Genomic DNA, 21,193 nt, shown 5'->3' with positions numbered 1-21,193 from the left:
TCACCTTGTTATGTATGGCAGAACCTTTGCCTGCTTTAAGTAATAAGAGAAGCAACCTGATGAGAATAACTTATTTATAATGTTTTTAGGGACACTTTTATGTTTCTTGTGCTGTCTTTTAGTAGCCACATTGGAACTTTATCTAGACCTATGTCCATTTTACTCTTAAATGTGTGGAAAATGGTTCTGATTTCCTCCCCTGTGATGGGTAGTAGCAACATTGTGAAAGGTACATAGTTAACTGCAGCTGTATTTCGTATTATTGGAAGCTTTTCTTGGAGTTTGGTTGCTGCATTACTAAAGTAGCTGTTTACAAACTTTGCCTGGTCCTTAGAATTATGCATTAAGCGACTTTCGTTTCTAATTTTTATAATCATCTGCTTTGGCCTTGCATTACCAGTTTCTTGTTTCACTATGTTCCAAATGGCTTTGCTTTTACTATCCGAGTGCTGCATGGTCACATCATTATGGATTCTTTTTACTTCCTACAGCAGTTTTCTCTACGTTCTTTTGTATCTGAGAAAGAACTGTAAGAAGGCTGGATCACTCTTCTTCTCTTCAATGGAACTGAGATATTTGAGAGTTTCAGAAGGTTTTCTGATCAATTTTGCTACCCAGTTTGTTTACTAAATTCTCTGACAGAATTTACTATCTTACAAAATGCCTCCTCAAATTTTAATTTGAATATGTTTGTGAATCTGTTAATTTTTTTATTTACATGTGTTCCTGAATATACTTCTGATCATGTCTGGCTGTTCATCTGCTTTGCAATTTCACACCCATTTGATTTCGGAAACACTCTTCTGTAGGTAACCACTTTTGCTTCTTTTTTTTGCAGGTGTTTTCAGTTCTGCAATTTGCCTAAGACGGTATGATATCCCAAAGTTTTTACAGCTATCTTACAATATTTGTGGTTGATATCTGTTAGAATATGGTCAATAACTGAGGATGAATGATTGGTTATTGTTGTGACGTTTGTTACTCATTGTGAGATACAATAGCTGTGCATGAGATTCAAGAATCTGTTACTGACTTCATTCACTTTCTCATCATATTGATATTTAAATCTCAACAAATAACAATCCGTCCTTTAGGATTACATAATTTGTCCAAGAATTTTATTAATTTAGTGAAATAATTTCGACATCACCATCAGGAGACGTATATAAGCACAGTAGAAAGAGTTTTTAAGTTTTTATTCTCTTTTAACTCTATCACTGAAACATCAAAATGTTTTTCTTCATTTAAAGGAATCATATCACTTCTAACTGTAAATTAGAGTCCTCTTTTTACTTAAATACAGAGGCTCTTCCCCTCTTCAATGTTATGCTATAGTAAGAAGCTGATTCAAAAGAAGGTAAAACTATGTATTCAATTTCAGATTCTTTACACCAGTGTTCAGTAATGCAGCCAACCAAGCTATCTATGACTTCCAGTTCACTTTATAATTGTTGCATTTTGTTTCTTATTGACTGCCCATTGTAATGAAATAATGTTAAATAATTAAATTTACTCATCTTGGGAGCTTCTCCTTCCTTCATTCTCTTAAAAAGTCTTTGAGATGAGAAGGAGGCATTGTCCTCCTTTTACTCGAACTGCTACAAGTTGGTTCTACGGTTGCTGCTACTGCTGCTGTTGATTCCTGCCCTACTTGTAGTAACGACGCTCCTCCCATTGTAATTGTTCTTCTCCTTTTGTCTGCTGCACTGTATCCTAGATTTTCTGTTGCTAGATGTTTTCCATTCCTTGTTGTTGAAACTGTTGATGCTGACACTAATTCCTGCTCTGTCAGTGTTATTACAGCTGCTTCAGTTGCAACTGTTGTTTCTGTGTCATCTGCATGTACGAGGGAAGCCTGTTGCTGGCTCCATTCCTGAGTGGAGCCGCTTCTGTCTGAGTATTGCTTTGTCTCCAGTGGAACTGGTACATATACCTCGCTCTTTATGTAAATAGTTTTCAGTACCTCACTAAGTTTTTTTTACGTAAATAGTATTTGCCTTTCTTGTTTAAGTGCATTTCATGTTTTCACAAGATCATTCCGTTATATCATGCCTATGAGTTAAGCGTATTACAATAACTTTTTGATTTTTTATTCTTCCTCATTAGTATAAAAGTGAACCAAGAGTTTTCAGCATGAGGCAAGACTACATAATCATGAACCCACAATAAGAGGAACATTGATCTACCAAACTGTCGACTGTCTGGAACACAAAACAGTTTCCCAATGGTCGCTTTAGAAACGCTCATGTTTGTCCCGAGAAGCGCAATCCCTGCTACCGTGACCATTCAAAAGGAAAATTGCACAGGACCTGAAACGAAATTTTGTAAAGAACTCATATGTATGTTAGTAAACTTGGCGCAGTCTGTCCAGTCAAGACTGGTAAGTGCCTCAGATCTAGCAATAAAGTAATACAATACTATTTGGTCATTGACGGCGCTTCAATTCTTTTCCAGCCCTTTGATGTCCATTGGGATCGACTTTTAACAGTTATCAGTCTGCCATTTTGTTTTAATCCTCTCTGGCTCTGCATATAGAAGGCCACGCGTTGTTCTCCGAATTTCTCTGCATGACGTGGTTGTGACGTCAGAGTGTCGTTAAGTTCGTGTGACTGTGTGGTGTTGCTGCAAGTGGTGTGGAAAACTTGGGTCTAAAATTGCAGATATGGGGGTTTCACTGCAATTTAGGGACGTCGGATTAAAGAAGCTGCAGACAGAGGAACTTGTCGAGTGGATAAGTAAAGTCCGCTCTAAGAAATCTACAATGAAGAGAAAGCGTAGGAGGGATCTAAGAGTGGAGGCGATTTTGTCAAGCGCATTGCTTAGGGCGGAACACGAACTTAAAAGCAAGCAGCAAGAACGCTACAGGCGTTGGCAGCGAGTGAAAGTGGAGCTTTGCAAGAATTTGGAAACTTCTAGACAAAAGGTCACCAATTCAGATTGGGACTATCAGGCATGCGATGATATTAACAGCTTTAATAGTTTCATGTCTATGTTGAAAGAAGTGAAGATATCGCCGCAGAGATGATCATAGGTAAGGTTTGCAATATTTGAATGTTTTAATAGGGTAGACATTTCATGGTCACGGGTTCATGAAGCCATTTCCGTGTTGCAGGAGATTTCATCATGGCGTCTCGTGACAGACGGTCCTGTGGTCTGTTGTGGCGGTAGATCGCAACTTGAAGCAAATGGCGTTGCGGTTTGTAATGACGGGACTTCTGTAATTTCATTGGTTGAAATACTTTTGTAATTCATATTGAATTGTACGTGCATTCTACGAATGTCTGTAACATCGGTTGCATATTGAGTTTTTGTTAACTCTTAAATGAATGTTCCTTCAAAATAAAATTTGTAAAATTTTTAATTTTTGTGTATGTAAATTATTCTTATTTATTAAAAAATGGTTCTTTTGTCAGATTACACAGGCCAACATGGTAAATGAAATACGAGCAGTTCAGCTACTTATTGGCGGAAATGGTCGTGGAGTGTTTTTGCCGACGAAGTTTCAGCATAAATGGTTGGTTAATACGTTTAAACTTTAGAGTGAGTTTTATATTATTAACCAAATATTAATGAATTAGTATTTTGATGACGAGTGATCGTTGTCGGGGGAGAAGTGGCAGCTAGTGGTACTCACATTCGAATTTTTTATGCTCTGGCTTTCGTTGAGCAGAATTTGTCATGCACAGTTCAGATGAGTTAAAGCTGCGTTTTGAGTGGTCTTATGTGTAAAGTACTCTTCCACATAAATTGTATTAGTAGTTTTGAAGAAATTTTCGTAATAGAATCATTAATTGTGCTTTTTCATTGTGTTAACAGAACCAGAAAATTTAGTTCAGGTATGTGTAATTGAATTAGTTTTAGTGTACAATAACCTGATAGTTTCCAGGGTTGCTGTGATGTTGGTTAAAACTCATGAACAGGGGAGCCATTAAGAATCCCTTTATCTGCCAGCTGAAAACACCATTTGAATTTAACTCCAGTGTTCAGTGATTAGGATTAATTTTTATAGATTTGTCTGTTATGGGTGGTTGATACTTTACTGACAACATTCTGGTTTCTCTAAATTTTGTGGAAGTATTTTCTGTGTATTAACTAATAATTGAATTCATGGCACTGTCTCATCGCCTTAAAGTGCTATGAGATGTAGAATTGCAAGAAGGTTGGCCCATGGAATGAGGTGGTGTGTGTTTGACTGTGTGCAAATTGAAATTGTTTAGATTGAATTCAGCAAACAGCGAGCTTTGTTGTTTTTATCTATATCAATATGCGTTTTGTGCTTATGCCAACTGAAGAAAAGCAAAAGCCCAAAACATGTATTGTTATAATAATTAAGAATACATGAAGTGGCTGGTTGCTGTATTTCTTAAGGTAACAGTCCACAGCCATGGAGCTAAACAATTAGTAAAATGGTGTAACCTAATATTCTGTGTTTATTTCTGAGGGTTGTTGTTTTTGTAAATGATTTGGTGTTCGTTGTATAGTCTAGTCTTCAGCATTGCTGTCCATTGTAAACGTTAATAAATTGTGTGGCTTGATCACAATGCTACTGCTGTTCTGTGTGTGATCCTAATTGCAATTTTAAGTGGTAGATAGTTTCAGAATTGGCAGGGTTGTGTAATTTGTCCATATTTAAAGTTTAATTTACAGGTTAATTGATAAATGAAAGTATAAACTTCCTAACTTGTCAGCCCAGCTATCATTGAAAATTTCTCTGACCATTCTAGTCTAGTGACATACTCTTTGCTCATTTGCAGATGTGTTACTAACCTGAATTTTAGTTTGCTCCACAAGTGGCATCAGACTGATATGTGGCTTACTCCACCATTTCAAGCTTTTGAGTTCCTTATCTGAAACTGTTTAGATGTGCTGGTGTGTCATTAGGTTTGGAAAAATGTTGCTCGTAGTGAGAAGGAAGGTGTACCTGGTTATTGGAAACCATTTACAATGGTTTTCCACATGGAGCTATGGTAGCAGCTAAAAAGGCTGTCACTTGCATGATGAAAACTGTTCTGCACTCAATAGAAATGAGTTAAAAGAATAACATTTTTGTACACACACACACACACACACACACACACACACACACACACACACACACACACACAGTAATATTTTGCTACCCTAAGGACAAGAACGCTGTATAGCCTGCTATTCAATTCTGACAAATAGTGCTATTGCAATTTGGTTGTGAAATATTGTTAAAGAAATTTAAGTACTTTGCCAATCTGTTGCAGTTGTTAATTTTTGGTGGGTTTTCATGGTACGTCATTACTGATTGTTTGAAGACAAGCAACTGGACATTATCTTCCAAAGTTATTAACTAGTTGGTTGTTAGTAATGTAATTTTATTACATGTTGTTGTGAAAATGTTGACAAGATATTTCGAAAATGACAGATATACTGTGGAATTTTGTTGCATCTTTTCTTTGTAACTTGATGTGTAAACTTTAAAGTTGATAACAAAGTTACATAATACCTTTTTCAATTGGCAAATACTTTATCCTGTGGATTCATGTAAAATGGAATGTTTGAATGTCTAGTCTAATTCCTGTTTATGGTTGACAGTTAATCAGAGTTAAATGGCATCTTGACATCTTCTGTATGATGAAGACGTGTTCTATGGCCATTGCTCCTTAATGGGTATATATGACTTCTGGCAGTACTGGCTCACTGAAAGCAACGTTATTGGTGCCTTGTGGATGAAGTAAGGTGGAGTGTGAAACTGCACCAGCATCATGTACATCTACAAGCACAAATGTAAGATGATTTTTGAGTATTGTGCAAGCATGTTGCTTGCAGAATCATTTAAAAAAATAGGTTACTTAAGTTTTTATTTAAACATGCAGGAACAACCAATGTATGTTGACATATGAGCTACTGATCATATTTGCCACAATGGCTGCCACAATGTATTTAAAAGTCAAATATTGGATTTAAATTACTTCTGTCCCAACTGAAGTGCTGTAGGCAGTATTGAGTGAATCTGTGTGAGAGTAGTTGTAGCAACAATAATACTTAATTTATACTGGTGGGAATTTGTGCTTTTTTTATTTCCTCAGTTTAAAATTTTAAAAAGTTAGTCTTTAAGAAGAGTCAATTTCAGGACAGTTATATTGGTGTAAGAGAATAGTATTACATATTGTAAGAAATGTCAAATGATTAACTACAGGAATTTTCCCAGGCAAAGTATGTTTGAAGTACATCAAACAAGAATGAAGTATGTTAGTAGTGTCTTATGTGAAAAGTTGCATAACTTGTGTAACTGATGTCATTAGTGTGCCATATGCTTGATACATGAAATGGTGTAAAACCCCTTGCACATCAGAATTAAAGCATAAAAATTAAGAATAACAGGAATTTGATAGTTTATAAAATTAGGGCAGTGGAAAACACATTCCATATTTCTTACAGCTAAAATCTTTGCTAGTTTTAGTAAACACTGGTTTGAAAGTATTAATTTCATAACACATTACTGTTCAAAAGATATCAGAGGGTGCACACTTAATTTTTTTAGAGGTAACTCATAAGCTACTTTGTTTGATGTGCATTCATACTCAAGTCCATTACAGATTTAATGTACAGTAGTTTCTTCTGTGCCAAGCTGCCGCACCCCCCCCCCCCCCCCCCTGCTTTCCAGCATTTTTTCCACATAGTTTGAGGGATTGTCCAAACATTTGAATAAATTATTCATTCCCATTTTCCTACATGGTGGTGAGAGGTTTTTAGTAATACCAAACATTGAAAGGTTGTGTATAACATGATTATCAAAAGTTTCCGTGCTAAAGCTGTGAGTGAAAACATTTGAGTTATTTAATAACCAGATACAATTCGTCAGTCTGATAATTTATAGTTGACATAAAGGCAGTGGGCAGTTGTTCAACTGCAGGTGAATTTCGTATTCCAGTCAGACAAAATTTAGTATTTGCTTTCTGTAAGCATATGTAACATGCATACTTTTATGGCTTTGTGTTAGATTGATCAGAGTAATTGGTTTAAAAATTACTCGAGCAAATGATAATTAGTGTAATTGCTGTAACTTTGTGGTTTGTTTAGGGTATACTTGCAGTATGTAACTGCTTAAAGTTCAGCAGTAGTTGAGATATAATTACCTCAATTCAGACTTACAGCACACTGATTTTGTTGTTGGTAAATGGTCACTTGAAATACTCAACATGGTTTTGGAAAGATGTAAAGTTCTTGATTGTGTAATTATTGTGTTAATGGTTACACAATAGTTGTAACATTTGTGTTAATGCATTCCAGATTCTCCAGTTTGTGGATCGTTTATTGATGGCTATAGGATTTTTGTCACATTTTTTCCAGTGAATTGTGTAAGTATTATAGTTAACTTCAATGACTTAAGATTAGTTTTCAGTTGGTTTTTGACAAAGTTTTGCTTATTTATTTTGTGTGCCACTGAAGGAAACCCAGGCATGAATTGGTAGTTAAAATACTTACTGGTACTGCTTATGTGAATTGTTGCAGATTAAGCCTTATGTCAGTGAAAAGTGAAACTGACTGGAAGAGAATAGAAATTTTTGAAATATGTTTCACATGCTGATATAGCATTTAAGACATTGAACAGTTGAGCAGAGCTTTGTGCCACAAATGCACTGAATCAATAGGATCCCACATCCTGTTGTCCAGGATGCAATTAATTTGGTAATGGAGAGAAGTAAGACAGGGGCTGGGAATTGTAAGAGACAAAAATAAGGTTCAGATGGATAAGGGTTGCATAGTTAAACATGAAGACATTTTCACAAGAGGTTAGCAAACAAATGTTGAGGCTGGTGATCACAACTACTTTGGTAGAAGTAATTTTAAAAAAGATTACATGCATCATACTGCTTAAAGTTAGCTGAATACTTAAACACTTGTTTATTTTTTGCCCCTACGAGTAGCAGCTGAAAAGGAAAGGTCTTGAAATGGTTTTGCATAAATGCTAAACTTACAACTTGCCTTAATCAAAAATGTTAATAAAGATGCCTGTGTTTATAAAAATTGGTATATTTAACTTGTGTTTAAAAACAGTTCATCAGATCTGTAAGTTTGCTGAGAAATATTAATATTGGTGAATTGAGCTGATAATATTCAAACTGGGATTGTTGAGAGTTGATAAAATCCCAGTTGTACCTGTTCATTTTCTACTCAAGAGGGTGTGAAATGCCCAGAAAATTTATTTAATGTATCACTTCCTGGTTTCTATGAATACATGACACAAAATTGCCTTAGATGTTTTGATTATGGAATTTGCTAAAAGTCACTGGAAGGTATTGCCAGCCATGTTTTAAAGTACAGTCCACATTTGATTTTCAAAAAGTCTGGCAAATCATGCATACAATGTTGTCTGATATAGCCTCATTTAGAGGAAGTTTTGTTTGCAAAGCCTCTGCATAAGGTGAAATTCCTCTTTTCCCATGATAAATTTTTGTGGACTGATTCTTCGCGTTCTCTGATCCCAACTTGCAGTTGTTATATTGTTAGCTACATCTGTTCATTGCTAGGACCGTATGTTTGTGGATTGCAGGAGCCATCAACTTATTAAATAACCAATGGCTGGTGCAGACAATTTTAAAGAGATATTTGGACCACAAAATTGAAAATCACCTTCGGTCATTTATGGGCTTAGCTGGTAATACAGGATGTACCATTCTCAGGCATTCACAGAGAAAAAGGAGCTGGAAGTACTTTCAGTAATTAATAGGTAGTCCCACTGAGGGCACTGCTTTTCTCAGTTTGCATGTATAAATGGCAGTAAGAAAGTTTCCAAATAGCATGTAAAGTGTGCACCTTTTCCTTATTATGAACCATTTATCTGATCTCCTGTGCTGATTGTTAGAAAAATGTCGACTGCCTGCAGTCCATGCAGATAAAATTGCTCCAGTAAAAAAAGTAATTTTAATGCTAAGTGTCAGCTGTAAACCAGCCAGCCAAGAGCTATCTGAACTCCAGACACAAAGTACATTTTGCTAAGAAAGTATACCCATTGTTTGTTGGACCTGCTGCATATGTCGAGGAAAAGTGCACTAAGATTTTTGCACGATTTGAAGCTTATGCCATACCATCTATAGTGTTCACACGTTAAATGAGGAAGACTTCGACAGATGACTCATACTTGTGGAGGTGAAGCTGGAAGGTTCTGACCTCATATGGAATATTGTGTGGTGACGGTCAAATTCAACCCAAGTATTATGAACACACAACTGTTTATTTGGGGTCCATAACATCCCCAGTGTCACCATTAAGATTGCAAGTCTCCAGGAGTGATGATTTGGGGTGTCATGATGCACAGAGTACTGATTGGCATTTTCTTCCTGGAAGGTGCAGGATGGGGACTCTGCCCGTGTTAGGTCAGAACTTCAAAATAGATGAACTTTGAACAGTAGTGTCAGTGAGATGATGCTTTGCTACACTTTGCAAATAACTGTTCAGGTGTTGTTACATAAAGTGCTTCCTGAGCATTGGACTGGCTGCTGAGTACTTGTGAAGTGGCCAGCCTGATCTCTAGACTTCTCCTCTCCACCCACAACTCCCCCCCCCTCCCCCCATTCCCAAAACTTGAGGATAAGGTGTTTTCTAATCCTGTTACCCAAGAGCAATGTCTGTGAGGTGATTATCCAAGAGTTCAACATTCCATATGTCATGTGCAGGGAGGAGTGGAAATGTTAATTTATAGACCTGTGTTGACACAGAGGGTGGCTAGTTGACCACTACTTGAAAATTGATGACTGCCATATCAATTACTAACATGTGTATGTTATTCCCTTTTTTGTAATCTTGGCTAGCATGTAGCAATAAAAACTGAGTCTCTCCAGCGCTGATTATTAATTTTCAACATATTTTTAAAGTTAATTACCAGTGTTGTCATTTTTTACAGTAAGTACTATTTAACATTACCAAACAGGTGTTTTGCTTAATTGTTAGCCTCCCACTAAGGGGTAATTTAGTTTATTCAGGATTTTCACTAACTGAAAGAATGTTCATATGTACAAAAACTTCTGCGATGTACAGAAACTTCTAATACTACAATGTTACTGCAGTTGTTAGATGTCTACTTATCCAGGTTTAACTAGTTTTTGCATAGGTTTTGTAATCACTTCTTTCTGCCTATGCATGAGGCATATAGCTAGATTTAAATGTTGTATTGTTCCTATTTCATCCAGCACATACAGGTGTTGCAGTTATTTTTTACAAGTCTTTCTTCTCACAGTAAAGTTGCAAATTTTAAGCAAGTTTTTAAAATTAGACCATATTTAAAAAATTGTTCAGTTTTTGGAATATGGACATTCTTTATGAACTTAGTAAGGTACTTGAATTACCTTCCATTTAACTATTGATAAATTTGGGTTAGATGCTGCTAAAGTGCTTAAAATTGGGAGGAATGAGGTGGGACTCAGTGTCTACAGTTACTAAAAACAGCTTCTACTAAGTGCAATATTGCCTTGGGATGGGCCATGTCGGGTTTTTCTTTGTTCAACTGATCTTATGTGTAGCTCATTATGTTGGCAGGTCATTAAATTTGAAACTCCATTCCTTCTGGATCTGCATTTTTCTCAAGTGGCTTCATCTGATTTCTGGTAATCCATTTCTTAAGCAGTAGCACTCGTGGAAATAAACTTCATACAAATGTGCTTAAAATTTACAATGTTGCTGCAAAATTAAATTATGATCTATGTGTTGTCATCTTGAGATCTTAGTGCTGAAATGAGTGGGAGGTAGATTTGCTCATGCAGCTGACATCAGTCCAAAAGTGCAGTGTAACTCATTGTACTGGATGGGCAGGTTATTTTAGTATCACAAACTAGTAACAAAATAATTGTTACATTAGATACACTTTGATATCAAGCCAATAGTGTGTTGATTAAAACACCAAACTTATATTGGCAACACTTTTGCCCCTGTAAATTAAAGTGGCAAGGATTTTGAACATCATATGAGGGAAAATGTACTACTGAATAATACCTGTTTTGCTAATGATTTGATTTTTTCATCAGTTAAAATGTTGAATTACAGGTACCATACATGGGGTAATGCTGGGTGTCATATGCTTCCGGACATGTTCTCGCAATAAATTGGCATTACAAAGCACCTGATTCCACATGCTTGCTTTGACCCATGACATCAATATGGCAGAAACAGCCAGTTCTAGCAAATACCATAGGTGACAATGATGCCACTACATACGTAAGCCAACAAACACAAGCAAAAATAAGTGGCAATGGTGTTTCATTCCAAAAATAAAAAAACTAATGGGGCAGCTACAGAAAATTAGGTGTGTACCGTGGGGCAAGCAAAATATAAAACAATGAAGAAACACTATACCAGCCTAAAACAAATATCATCTAAAACAATTTAAAATACATTAAAACAGCAGGTATCTGACATTTCTCTTGACCTATATAGCTCAACCACAACTATCGATACAAAAAAGCCAGTACCTATAAGCCCATAAAGTGGTATTGGACATTTCCTTTCACTTGTGTAGCTCAACTGATGAAAGAAAACAAACTTCTACAACTCCAAAACAGATACCACGTATTCACTGTGGCATATCATAAATATACAACAGACAAATATCACAATTACTGTAGAATAAAACCAAAACAAAAATTACTTGCCAATAAAAACCTTCAGCAATACCACCTGGGTTTTGGTTCATTCTTGTCTTCACTGTCCTCATGTTCCTCTGCCATTTGTTTCTGCAACACTTCATCAGTTGTCATGGACAGGGCAACACCTTCATCACAATCAACATGCTTATTGAAGCTGCAGTAATCAAGATTTCTTCTTGCTATGTTTTTTGTTTTCTGTTTCTGCCATTATTCAGCTGCAGTTACTTCATTTCCTGGCAGGTTGTCTTCTGTAAGTACAGGTATCCAATGGAAACAAGCAGTTTGAGATTTTGCTTTTGTGCACAGAATCCCAGGCACTTCTTACAAAATGCGTAGCATCCAAGATGTAACCTTTCTCATTGTAGAATGAAGATGAGCCATACTCCTCTATACAAGAATCTGAGGAAAAACACTGCATTTATATTATGTAGCTACATTGTATCTTTGTGATGTACTGGTCAATAAACTTTATTATTTTTCTATTTCTAACGCCTAGTCTTGCATCCCCGGCATGCGTGAATTTTATTCATAGTTGTCGCTACCCATGCACTTGCATTACACATATAAAACATGCATGAATAATGCTGTATGGCACATTTTGTAGTTTTCTGGAAATCAGCAAAAACTGTTAATTCCATAGAACTATTGCAAAATCATAATTTAATCAGATATGTATTGTTTGTGCATACAATTGAAAATAATTAGTTTTGTTTTTAAAACTAAGCTTAGTTTTTAAAAAGTATTAAAATGGAAAAAATGCAATGTAGCTATGGATATGCAGCATTATTCTAGATCACTCTGTACTCTGCTGTAACAATAAGATTGTGTAGAATCCAAAAGTTGTAAGGAAATTATAACAAGATACAAAAGGAACATTTATTGTAAACTGATTACTTTGTTCTTAAAGTAATAGAGCAAGAGTTTACAAAGTTGGTACATAAATTTGGTACATTGAGCTCAGTTGTTACACTGCAGATTTTTGTAAAAATGCCTGTATTTCGGCTTAATATACTTTAATGTCCAATAGAACAGTTTTGTTCTTGTGAAGTGTGTGCTGTGTTGTAGAGCTGAAGGCAACAGAAAATGTTTTACTTGATGTTCATATCCATATTTTAAAATACATTCTTTACTGTGGGCGAAGCAAATCATGACCACGACATAAGCTTATGCCCTGAGGATCATCACTATCCAGTTTCAGAGTACATCAGTAATTTTCAAAGCAGGTGGCTTTCTGAAAACCAACTCAATGGCTCTTTTGTCCTTGAAATCTTCCATCTCATGAATGTTCAGTTTTGAAGAATCTACAAAGTCCTTACCAATGACATGCTTTCATTTTGAAGGAACCATAACTTACACTTCCTTTCTTTTCTTTTTCAATCAGTGCAGAGTCTGTCACAAGATGGATAACTTCAACCTGAACATAAAAAAATTAGTTCTGTAAGTACTTGCAGCTGACCAGATGTAAGTGAATGTGATACAACTGTAAAGTTACTCTTCTACCTGACGATGTTAAGACCATACAATCAGTTTGCATTCCATACCTTCAGGTGTATTGTAATTGTCACAAATTTAAGCAGACAGGAAACTACTGTGGATGAACCTCTACTTCTGATTTTCATCACACAAATTTAATGTTATGTTCCCAGTACTAAAACGAAGGCTGTGTCTGGTAGAAAACAGTGGAATGCATCAAGGAAGGACAAAATAAAACCTGTTGTAGATCAACACACATCTTGTTTCTTTGAGCCATTTCTGTATTGCTATTTAGTGCTTTGTCTGCTTTTGCACTATGCAACTGACTCTATAAAGTTCGATATTGTGCAGATATTTCATCTGAAGCTGCATTTATTTTGTTAAACAACAAATCCCACTGTTTGCAAGTATCTGACCTAGGTATTCGGAAACCAGTTAAAATCTATCTGAAGCATACTTTGATAGTATGACATGCATATTAATTTAGTGGTTAACTTTTCAGTAAGCAATATACATTCTGCAGAGGTTGAGGCTGGTGAGAACACGTGTGTGTGTGTGTGTGTGTGTGTGTGTGTGTGTGTGTGTGTGTGTGTGTGTGTGTGTGTGTGTGTGTGTGTGTGGGGGGGGGGGGGGGTTGTCCCTGCTGTAATAGCTCATCTGCTTTGGGAAACTCATTTTCCTTGACTGTCTTTAGGAGTGGTCATTGCACCTTTTAGTTAACCTTGAAGGGTCTGTATTTGTCACTGGGTGGTACACAGTATGTCAGTCTTTTGGCGAACTTCTTTTGACAGGATGTTGTATTTTAAAGCAGCTTGTTTCTGAGAGGTCTTTCTTTTGTCTGTCCAGCACACCTGTTTCCATTGATTTTTTTCAAGTAAATGGACTGCTCATTGTACATTAAGGCATCAAATTCTTTGTACAGCTTTAAATTAATTTCTGGGTTTGTCCTTGCATCATTCTTAAGACCACACTTCTCCATTGCATACACGATCTTGTATCAAACTGAGTGTTACTGTCTTATGTTCATCTGGGTTATGATACTTCATTCTCTTTTAGTTGTATAACAGTGTTCAGATTGTTAATTTTTGTTGATACTTAAAGAACTGTAGTTAGTTGTATTTATGTTACATTTTTACTATAATGTTTTGAGGAAATGCACATAACATATGTTAGTGCCATGTACTATATGGGGCACATAGGCCTCTGTACAGGGCACTGTTGCTACTTTCTAGCTGTACTTTTTACAAAACAGAGCATTATTCTGCTCACTGGTGTTGGAGATTGTATGGCAGAACTGCCTTTTCTCCTCTTGATTTATGTTCCAGTCCAGCTTCACAAAGCCTTTTCCTTGTTATATCTTCACAGTTACAGATGTTAATTTTCCTTTTCTGTGCATTGTTTGCACGTTTCAAGCTACTTGGGGTAAGCAGTACCTCACTACAATCTGCCATTCTTACAACATACAGCAGAGGTGCAATAACTGCATAAGTCTCCTCGCTGTTTATTGCTGCCCTTGGAAGGTAAACAGGTTAACTATTGCAACAGGTGATACAGACTGCCATACACAACATTATTCCACTCAATTTTACAAAAAGTCAAAATATGCCATACAGTATTGCTTGTGCACTTGCTTTATATAGTGGCACGGAAGGAAGTGTCCACATATATTTGAAGCATTGTGGGCTCTTCACGCTTTAAGTAATAGTGGCACCAACTTTCCTGTTCTGATTTCATTACAACACAATAAAAAAAGTTGCCCTCTACTAAATTTTCTACTGTAGTTTTCTTCTCCACTGAACTAGTTTTGTCAAGCAGAAGGTGGAAAAAAAATAGTCAATTTCATCTGCCTTAAAAATATCATTGGGACTATACTTTCTGAAGATTGATTGGAAGAGTGTTTTTTCCAGACTGTACAGTATCAATGTTCACGCCTGCAGCCTTGCCTCGAACATATTTATATACAAATTCTGTTCTTGAATCTTTTGTTGTAACTATTGGATGCTGTGAAATCTGCAAGTCCCAACTTTGGTGCCAAATAGCTTGGATTAGCACAAACTACAATACCATCAATTGGTGTGTTCAAAGCATGAACTTGCTTAATCCACTTTCGTAGCATGCTTTCCATTTCTGGACACTTATGCGCTCACTTTTGTTTGCCATTTCCTCCTTTCCAAACAGGATGCTTCAATTCTTTTTTGTTTCTTTGTCATGGTATTTAATGTTGTTAGAGGAATGTTCAGTTTTTGTGCACTATTAGCATGCATCGAGTGTGGATTTTTGCCCACTTCCTGAAAGTATCTTGTTGTTTGTAAATTATCTCGATGTCTTTTATGTATTACAAACAGTACACTGTTTAACGTACAAAACATGGGCTGAGTGTCAGTCGAATGTCAAATGCTAAGAAAAACCCAATGATTGAATAACATGCTACTCTGTTTGGCTGTTGCAGAAGTTATTGGAGATGCTAGCAGCCTAATTGACTTATTCCGTGTATCTTTTCTGTCATAACGAATGATCTGTAGGACTTGGAAGAGTTGCTGACACTGAATAGCACTGTCTCCCTGAATATTTCCACGGCACTCTCACAGCTTGTGGCAGCAAAAATTGCTGCTGATAAACAGTATGAATACTTAAGTTTGAACACACAAATGAATTGATTTAACATGTGTTCAATGCAGGAACATGGGCTTCAAAAAAATGTGCTGTGTGGGGAAAATGTGGTTAATGAGATTCCACTGTACAGCATGTCTGTTAACATTGAACATGAGTTATTTATGGAGTTATGTAACTCTTACATGGCAGCAAATTTTATTAGTGAAGCATGTTTTTGATACAATAATGTAAGTTTCATAAAGGCCTGAAACTCTGTAAAGTTTGTGGAAATTGCTAAGTGCTATCATTCTTAAGGATGAATATACTGTGTATGGCGAGTTTTGTTGCCTCAAGACATACCACAGCTTCTAACTTTAATACTTGGCTTACTGTGTGAAAGCTTTAACATACCGTGCCTCTTAATGGGTAGATTGACATCTCAAATATTTGATTACCTAAACCAATAAATATGATTTAACTTTATAAGTAGGCATCTTATTTATTAATACACATTTTTAACCCCAAACTCCAAAACAGTTACCAAAAACTACTTTAAGCAACACCAAATTTTAACAATTTGTCGGTAGAGGACCCCCTACTCTTCTTTTAAGATATATTCCATTTCCCTAAACCCCCTCGACCCCCTTGACCGACTTCAGAATTGCCCTGGGAGGAAATATAAACAGTGTAGGTTTGCTTTATAAAAGGTGTGTTATAAATGGAAGGGTAGTAGAAATAGCTCTGTGTTCTGTAATTTGAAGCAAAATTAGGCAGAAGCTGGAAAGTCTTCTTTATTCCCCCAGGACATTTAGAATGTTATACTGTAAATAAATAGTCATTATTTTTGAAAGGGATATTTCATTATAATTACAATATTGTCAATGCATTTAATGCTCTATAGGACAACATGTGTAAATATTTTTTTTTGTCTTGTTTTATGTAATGTTTTAGCTTTTCTTTTAGTTCACTGCACAGCTGGGACATTATCTGCAGAGAATTTAGGTTGTCAGGAACATCAGTTAATATGTTTCATCTTGTCATGGGGCAACAGAATGCTGATTGCTGTCAGAATTTTCATCAGATTAGTACTCCTGTGAAATTGGTACTGGTAAATGAAATGAATGACAGTAGTGTGCGTTTGTGCTCAGTTTGAGTCACTGTAGCCATTATTATTGAGGCACTTGTTACCTTTTACACACTAATTGCACCAAATTTTGTTGTCTGTAATTTGCCAGACAAACTTTACTACCTTCACAAACAGATACAATCATGCACACAGCCTACAGAGAATACTCCTTCACACAAGTGATTCTTTATACAGAATAACTTGTCATAAGCATGTTGCAGTGGCAACAGATAAATTGTGTACACTTGAAACATATGTTAGTGTTCTGATATTGTGTGCATTGTACAGATGGTAAGTGAGAAGTTCTGAGTGCTTTATTCGTGAAGCATACTTGCTTATGTCATGACATGATGCACAAAATATTTTGCTATTCTCTAGCTGAGTTCGCATAAGGTGTTAGATAGTAGCATTGGGCTGGGGCTGAAAGCTTCACGCACCTGTGTCAACCGGTCATGTAATGTGATTTTGTACACATCTTTGACAATGTCTGTGTTGTAATTCTACAGACAGCTATTGTTTTTGTCTGCAGTTGAAGTGATAACAGTGACACCAGTTGGCAGGGACCCATGTAACCTTCACTCCATTGGATCACTAGCTCCTGTGTTGTCGCATACTCTTTTATATGCTGAACACATGGGTTGATGGCATGGATTCAAAATGTTTCACACAACCATCTCCAGACTGCCATCAGCCAGTGGAATTCTCCTGGGCCTAAAGGAAGCTTGGCAGTATGACAGGTTTTTGTGCCACCCTTCTGTGCCCTTATGTGTATCTACTTGGTTTTTCATTCTTACCATTCTGAGCTGAATGAACTGCCTTCCGCTCTCCTGTAATGTGTGTATGCTTGCAGATCTGTAATACCATACACTGCACAAAAAAGGAATGTCACATGGTTCCTTCCTAGACTGAAATTAGGAAAATTCTATACTGAATAGATAGTGTTTTATAGGTTTGTCCATTGTCAGTTGTTGCTAATGCTTCTGGGTGTTATGAAAAGTAGTTTTTAGTGTTTAGTAGTTCTTTCCCATTTGGGTATAAAATGGGGAAAAAACCCTGAAGAACACTTGAAAGTATCATTAATCACACTGAAAAAACCTGAGATCTAAGGTTAGATTCCCAGTGACTGTCTTAAATTTTCTGGCATAAGATAAATCTGGAGTGGGATCTACATCTAACACGTATTTGATGTCTACTAAGAGGAAATTGCAGGCCTGGAAGCATGTTTCATGAAAGAAACTACAGTGTTTCAGCAAACAATCATTTATTCAAACTTTAAATATCTTCACATTATTAATAGCATTTATGTGTAAACTGTGCCCTGCTAGTTACTTTATCAAGTACAGTAGAGGCTTGATTAACTTGACTAATTGTTGTATTAAGTCATTTGGATAACTGAAAATCTAGATAATTGCCTGTATGAAGAAGAGATTTTTGTAGAATTACTTCTAGAAAGATAACGTATGTTGCATGCATATGATTTTCAGGTACATTGCTCTGATTCTTTCTAGGATCAGTACATATAAATTAAACTTGAATTTATTAGGAGAGTTTTGACTCACACTTCTGTACATGCATACATACATACATACATACATACATACATACATACATATTTTCTCAAAATTACTAATTTCCAGCAACCTTTCTTATGAAATGCCCAAAAAGTCACAGTCGCCGTAGTTAAATTTAGTTTAAATTATTTGGAAATGTCATTTGATGTATACATATTTTCTCTACATTGCTGTTGCATCATCAGTTCATTTTAATTGTAGTAAACTCACTTATTGCCCTGTTTGTCAAACAATCTGAAAGTGATTTCTAGGGTTTAAAATGCTTCAAAATTAGTTGGCCCTGTATCGTTTTCTGCACCTAAATTTTCTTCTGTTTGATCGTCTTGCATTTATTGCTGGTCCTTTGCTGCAATATGCCTTCAACAATGCCATCATTTCACATGTTTCAAAAACCTTGATGTCTCAAGTTAGCCACTCTTTCACATCATTGGCATCACATTTCTGGCATATTTGTATGTTTGTCATTAATTCATCTATATCCTCCAAAACAAATCGTCCATATTGGTTATTGAATTTTTGTTTCAAGCATTGTTTGGTCTTCCTTTCAATCAAATACTTGCATCTACAACCATGTAACAACTCCTTTAAATGATTTGATTCAAAAAGATAAAATAACTTCTTAATTTTCTTAAACAGATACCATATTTACTTGAATCAAAGCTGCATTTGCAAAGTGGAAGCTCTGAGAAATGTTGGTAGGTGCTGCCAAAACTAACTTCTGCCGTCGATTGTATGTAGCACTACACAGTCATCACAGATAAATACTGGTGCCAAAACCTCTGCGCCAGTAAATAATTTAAAAAAAAGGTGGAAGAAGAGATTTTTCCTCCGCCCCGAATTTCGACCACTGCCTTTTCATACATTATCAACGAAGTAAATACAAATTCTGTATTGTTCATCTTCGAATGTAGCAGCATTTCAGTGTACTATGAAAATCGGACTGGCAAGACTGTTTGGCATGTTTGTCAATATGGCCAACTCTACGTTCTGAATTTTTCCTACCTATGAGAAGAGGTGGTTGCTAATAGGAACTTTTATGAATTGTGAATCACATGCAGTATTCTCTTCACCATAAGAATAATATGAATATAAACATTTTGCCGTGTATTCTTTTGTTTGCTGCTACCTCATTTAAATCCTGCCTGCCTAATAAACTATGGAACTAGTGAGACAACAGCAAACTCTGAAGAATATACGTATCATGTCATGTTTATATTTGTATTATTCTTATGCGTAATAGTGATAGTCAGAAATGAAGCACGGCAATTGACTAGATTTTTAAATCTAAGATGACTAATTTCTGTGCAGAATGTAATGTACTAAAGAGGTGTCTGCAAAGATTTTCAAATGGAGGAAAAAATTTCGCTTAACTCTCGTTGAGAACATCTATCATACACAGTCTATTATTTGGTTCTTGTTGATCATTATCAAAGAAAGCAGCAGTGTAAGTAACAACAAATAGCAGTCTCTTGCCATTTTTTCGCTAATGAGATGATTCCCCTCCTCCAAAAGCAAGCCATGCCGCGAGTAGTGACAGGCCGTAAACACTCATTGACAGAATGCGACAAACAATGCATGACACAGTACAGTAATGCATTTTCAGCTTAGAGTGACGTAAACACCTATAACAAAGAGAACGGCACTTATCAGATCGAAGAAAACTAAGCAATCTATTCAAACCAGGCGAAGCACATGAAAAAAGGGTGTCCGTATAAATACGGACGGAGCCCCTGACGCATAGCAATGTCTACCTGGTAAAGCTTAACTGCTAAGCTTATGACTCGAACCAAACTACTGTAGCTGTATCGTCATTCATTCGACCTAAGTTGTCTAATATTACAATGGATCAACTTTGTTCAGATTTGAAGGTGCGGCCTAAAACTTTTCTCTCTCCTTGAAATTAGTCTCATTTTCAGGTGTGGCTTAGATTCGAGTAAATATAGTAATAATTGACATAAAAACTGTAGTCATTTTAATGTTTCAAAAATGTTTGATCCATTGGTTGTAGTAAGGATATGAGGTAATATTTTACTGTGAATACTCAATCTTCTCTATAACAGTTAAGCTGAGGAATGGATGGATGCATTACCTAGTAAAATTAGGACCTTCTCTTGTTTCATTTTGAAAATTTTCATGCTTCAGGGATAAGTTTTCATACCAATGAATGAATAAGCCAATGAATATTTTGGACTTCAGCCATGTCTGTTTTTGCTGTTTATAAATTAAGTGCATTGTTGTGATTAGTGTCTCTCAGGGTTTTGGATTTGCTGATTAGGAGCAAAGGGATTTAATGGGTCCCTCTAATATTTGTGCAAACTAATATTGTCACTTGCTCTCCCTTTGCCTTATATCCTTCCTTGCTCAGAAGCTAAGGATTTTCACAGTAATGATTTACAATGTACTCAAACCTTATCAGTACTTCTTTTCTAAAACCATACTTACAACAACTTACTGCCTCTACGTCAGCTGACATGTTTTTCACCAAGTAGTTCCAGTTTGCGAATTCCATGACAAGGTTTAAATCTCTGCAACTATTTAAGTTGCAACAAAAGATTCATTGCCACCAATTTTTTTAAACTGTAATGCCTTTTCACAGAGCAAAGGACCAGATATTGGTTGTTCTGGTGATGGTTTTTGTAAAAACAAACAATAGAAAACTTCTATCAAAAGTTGGTTTCTCAATTTCTTCACCACTTTTCAATGTTTATTCCCATGTTCACCATGAAGTTTGCAGGCACACTTCAAAATGAATCGGTATTCTTAATATTGTTGATTGTAGAAGCACTTACACCATACTCATTGGCTAACTTATGAGCAGA

The 21,193-nt window shown here is 36.1% G+C and overlaps 1 long non-coding RNA gene across 4 annotated transcripts in view; it reads left to right on the top strand.

The window, feature by feature from the left end:
• Window positions 1-2,564: 2,564 nt before the first annotated feature.
• LOC126354342 (uncharacterized) overlaps window positions 2,565-21,193 on the top strand; it is a 68,919-nt gene continuing 50,290 nt past the window's right edge. For 3 of the 4 annotated variants that reach the window (XR_007565301.1, XR_007565304.1, XR_007565300.1), the window contains exons 1-4: window positions 2,565-3,031; window positions 3,113-3,514; window positions 5,566-5,757; window positions 7,264-7,331. This is a non-coding gene — a long non-coding RNA (uncharacterized LOC126354342). Of the gene's footprint in view, window positions 3,032-3,112; window positions 3,541-5,565; window positions 5,758-7,263; window positions 7,332-21,193 lie in introns of all 4 variants that reach the window. The other variant, XR_007565305.1, reaches the window with a different exon arrangement.

Source organism: Schistocerca gregaria, chromosome 1, assembly GCF_023897955.1.
Source record: "Schistocerca gregaria isolate iqSchGreg1 chromosome 1, iqSchGreg1.2, whole genome shotgun sequence".
NCBI lineage: Eukaryota > Metazoa > Arthropoda > Insecta > Orthoptera > Acrididae > Schistocerca > Schistocerca gregaria.
This window is presented reverse-complemented; position numbering and strand designations above follow the sequence as displayed.